This window comes from Dreissena polymorpha, chromosome 5 (genome assembly GCF_020536995.1).
Source record: "Dreissena polymorpha isolate Duluth1 chromosome 5, UMN_Dpol_1.0, whole genome shotgun sequence".
NCBI classification, from domain to species: Eukaryota; Metazoa; Mollusca; class Bivalvia; order Myida; family Dreissenidae; genus Dreissena; species Dreissena polymorpha.
Window position 1 is genome coordinate 117,204,318 of NC_068359.1, and position 5,429 is coordinate 117,209,746.

The following is a 5,429-nucleotide window of genomic DNA, read 5'->3' on the forward strand; positions in this document are numbered from 1 at the left end:
CAGTTTTTAATAAACACGAATTGAGTATGCTGTGAATCAATTATGTTATTTTTTTGCTGTTTAAAAAGTACCTTCTTTTATCGTAGTTAGATATTTATAAATACAAAGCTATACATACTAAACTAATGTTGACATTGCTTTTATGCGTGAAAACGAATGAAATATACTTCTAATTAGCATTTGGTCATAAATGGTGCTAAGTTTGTTTGGAAATAATGTACACAGTTTCGCAAATCTGTTTTTTATAATAGTTTTATTCGGTTGACGATCGTTTTATATGAAGATGTAACAAAACCCCGTGCAGAGTTTTATTTATGTGGACTACGACCGTCCGAAACGCTGGTGGTTGTCTGTTTCCTACGACGATTTGTATACTATTCATAATTAGAAGGCGAAGCAATAAGACACGTTGTACACCGTAGTTATAATATCTCAATAAACGTTATAGGCTTGGCTTTGGGATCTACTTAGTAAAAGCCGTCAGCTGCGTCCTCGAAATAGACGATGTATGCGTTCCTTGTCTCTTTGAAATAAATCATGATAGAAGGTTGAATACGCGGACAGAATAGCACACACATAATCATTAGGCGTTGCTCTAATTGGTCATGTTATCTCGCAATTCCTGACTGACGCCTCCATTATATCCCGTTTTATTCGGTTCCTTATTTGCTGTGGGAATAGAGACAATACCATAGATCAAAATATATGAATATATGGAAAGTCCTTAGAAGAAATTATTAACGCGAGCGAGTGTTACGAATATTTTCAGAGGTGACATATCGCTAATATATCATGCCAACAAAAAGCTATATCAACATTGTGGGGTTCATTCTTGTCATTTTGCATTTGATGCTGATAATAAAATTTATATTATCTGATTAAACTCGTCGAAAACGATTGATGTTGCACTTCAGTTGTGTTTGTTATTGTTATCAAAATCAATATTAATGGATATAACACGGGTCTCAACAAAGTAGCAAGTGTTATTATTGTAAAGCAACGTGGTTGTTGTTCGTTACTATGTGCTGCCATTTGAAATTTTAGAAATGTTCTACAATTTCGTTTGGTTATAATGGTCAATCTCATATCCAACACAATGAAAAACCTTATAAACAATAAACCATAAAACATCGGACGAACGATCCTGGTGTAATAACCTCGGAACAAGTAATTACAAACTGTTGGATTTAAACCAGCTTACAGGTATGCCGCATCTCCATCAAAATGCAAAATTGATCGTTAATCAACGAAGTCAAACATAGCACAACACATTTCTGAAAATACATGTGAACACTTTTAAAGAAACACATAACGGAAACACGGAATTTAAGTCATAGGAAAACTTAGGACATAAGCACTGTGTACTTACCTGAAATGAATAATAAAAAAAACAATATATATTAAAACTGAATCAAAGTTGAGTAAGAACGGTTTGTAACTTGTGATATTCTTACATGTACAGGTAATGCAATTGTTAGTAATACTATGTTTACATAGGTGTATGTAACCAAGTAAATTTTAAACGTAGATGTTATTTTAATAAATAAAGCTTCTCTTCTATTTGTTAATTTTAATGCGGGTGTATTTTGTTGTGTTCATACATAACTTAGCGCTACTCATCAATGACATATTTAAAACAATAACAAGTAGCGCAAGTTGTGTATTACAGCGTGGTCAATGCCGTGCACTCTCCATTGGCAGTTAGTTCAATGTGGCCTACAAGATTGTTGAGACTATTGTTGGCATTAACCTTCCAAAACGACTAAAAATAATCAGCCATGTCGTCGAGCATCCATGACGTGATTTTGAACGTGTGCTTGTTTCTTTTAAGATAAACATGGAGCATAGGGATAGTTATGTCCCCCACTTCGATATGTACATGATACTACAGTATCATACAATAACCATTACATGTTTATTTCCATAATTGTGGAAAAGCTCGATAATGTCCTTCAAATCTATCTGCTTCATCTCTGACATGTAAATAGCTGAATATTAACGCTAACAAAAACCGGAGGGGAACTAATAATATAATAATGTTTATTGTTATAATAAGGTTGTTGGAAGGACTTAAATAACCCACCATCGCTATTAGTATAATATATAAACACACTCACATTTGACTGATCGAAAAAGAGGCATTTGGATAATAATCCCTCGCGGCAGAGAGGTTAACTAATATTGTTTTTGTGATTAAAAATACTTAAATGCAGCCTTATTGTGATATATTAAACAAATCATGTATGCAATGTGACATAATTGTCAATATACACGTGTAGTATTCATAAAAATAACATGAAACTTTACTTAAGCAATTTTGTTGACTATGCGGTGTATTCGGGCATCGGTATAAATCATACATTTCTTAGCAAGTTGTTTTTATTTCCTTCATGGCGGTATATAATTTGTATAATACGGACTCTTTCCTTTCAAGCTTCTGTAAACAACTGAGAACTTGGATTTATTACAATATTCCATTGAGCGTTTCATTTTGTGACGGTTTCATAGTTTCATATTCTTTGATTTAAAATCATAAGTGAAGGCATTCAAGATCATACTGTAAATGTGGATGTATTTCCACTAAATTTGATTAACCATATTTGCGGAAAAGATGTCAATTCAGAACTCCAATTAAATTGTCTGCTGCCCAATTGGACACAAACAATTCTCATCTGTTTAAGACGAGTTACGTCGACCGGTAATGGACAATCATGTGAACCTTGCCAGGGTATGAATTCTAAAAACACTAAGGCAAAGAAGGCTAAGACTCTGAACCATAATTATAATTACATTTAACTGTCCATGGATAGAGTTTTTGTTTTATCGATAAACTTACTGGGACAATAATTGTATCGATTGGGTAATACGGCTGCTTAATTGTATACGATCCTTATGTTAAACTCACTCATATGTATAGGAGGATATAACAAGTGCTTGTATGAATATGAATATTAAATGGGATCAAAATGTGATATTCCAATTCAAGATATCTAAGATATTCAAATATTTACCAATGACATATATATTACTTGAATACAATATGTAATCGTTCAATTCTGTGTCGAATCTAGTGTGAAAAGCATTGATGGAATTCTCTTAAAAGTTGCCAAGTTTTTCTCTAAAAAGTTATTGGCATAACGAATCTAAAGTACAATATTCAACACCCCATATTCGTCGTTAACAACTGTTTGCAAATTGCAAGATTCACGTTCATTTCTTATCTTCTATAAGATGCACTCAAAACATATTCCAAACATTCCAAACAAGTCGAATCTAGACCAAACAGCGTATATACCGTTTCGTGTATGTTAAACAATAACATAATTTATCAGGCATATTAAAGCTCAACCGAAAAAGAACTAAGTATGTGTACATTTGAAATCTCGAACAGGTGTCAAACTGGACCAGATCTAAACAGAGCACTGGACAATTCGCAATTTTTTATGAGAAAAAAAGTTTTACAATTCTAGATCTATTTGATCAAACTCGCAAATTATATAATTTAATAACTCACAGATATGTGATCGATTATCTATAGTTATTGTCCTTGTTTTCAAAATGTATATTTTATGCATATTTTATGCTTGACAATAATTGACCTTATCTGTGTGCAGCTTGCATCAACATTAAATCTCAGTTATCGTTACAAGCGCAATTCATAGCACATGTACATTACAAGCATAACCTCTTAACTTTCTAATTGAAATGAGAAGGTAATTCAAGCAAAAGTATGGATCATGGTATATGTTGCTTAATAACTTTTTGTCAAGGAATCTGGTAACCCTTAACTTCATTTATTCAGCCATTTAGTTTTCAAATGAATTCGCATAATTGTTTATACTTTGACTGTTTAAGGGCTTTATTGGTACATTATGAGCATCTCCTAAACATGTATGGAAATCACAACTTCAATATGTTAAAATGGTAGTACCGCAACTCCGAAGTAATTGACGAAAACCAGCAAAAACGCATTGATTTTGCGATTTATGAATTATTTTACTATTTGAATTACACTGTGCAAACACTTTACTTCAATGACGGTTCATTATCGCACTTCGATTTTTTGGTAGCAAGCATCGAGTTTGATTATGTCATGGATAGAGTTTGTCATTTGTATGTGATTTTAAAATCTATGTTTTAAGTACACATTCGTTCACAAATTGCTCGTATTATTTGAACACGTACTATTCATAAACGTGCATAAAGTGCTAAATTTAATTCAACATCTAAACAAACAACGTGTTTATGATACTCAACGTGTACAAGTTATATCAGTCCATGTATTTCCTGATTTAATTTACACAGGCGTCGCGCTACTGTTGTATAATCTTGATATACTGCATAACGATTTCAGCTTCAAGCAAAATTATAATTAAACGCGTTTGATATTCTTCACGTTATAATACACTAGAACAAACAGAACTTAAAACGTATAAATAGCAAAAAAATGAAAACTGATGGAATTTGCCAAATCTGTCTTTTTTATGCGTGAATCATAAAATGTTGCTCAAATATTTGAACTGTTCTAATTAAATCGTTTTCAACATACATGCTCGATTGGGATTAAATAATCTGCATGGCGATCTTTCGCCCATTGTTATGAAATTAATTCAGCTTAAATAAGTTGCTTTTCAAGGAATTGTAATGTTCAAATTGTAAGGGCGTGACCTTTCAATTGTTCCCTTACTTCATCGCTCAAAACAACCAAAAAGGTTCAATTATGCAATACGAGTTCCATGTGGCAGTTAAAGTGTCAACTTAAAACCAATTATACTCTTATGGTGTTCTTCCAAACGTTACAGTTAGATTTGTTCTTAGTTAATCAATGAAACCAAGCTTCAGTCTTAGTTTCCGTGTTTTCCGTCGTAAGTGTTGAAACGATAATAACAGCTACACACATTTAATACATTTTGTACTATTATACAAAATTATCATTAATCTGCATTGCGCGTCGTGTAATCTTTCACGTTTCAAAGTTTTCATGCATAAGCCACTTACTTATGTTTTCTGACTCGGAGTTTTTCATTTCGTTCTAAAACACTAATTAAAAACGCCTTATTATGGTAACAATGATGTTGAAGTCGTGGTCCAGGAAATTAATGGCTAACCATGTTTTGTGCAAGGCGTTTAAGATGCCCACAGATTTATGGTCTGTTTTCGTGACCAAAATTACAGGAAACCGTCGGAAACGGGTAATGCTTCCTAAAATGTTTTTGTTACAATATTGCACTATATATTCAAATAAAAGGAAACGTCTTGAGGGGCATAACTTTGGACAAAATAATACGACGGCTGGTTTAGCAACTTAAACATTTCAAAATGCCATAACTCTCTTAATAAATCATCTAACCAGAACCCACAAATAACATGCGCATCTCCTCAAGGTAGTTAAGCTTCCCATAAAGCTTCATTAAATTCTAGTCATTAGT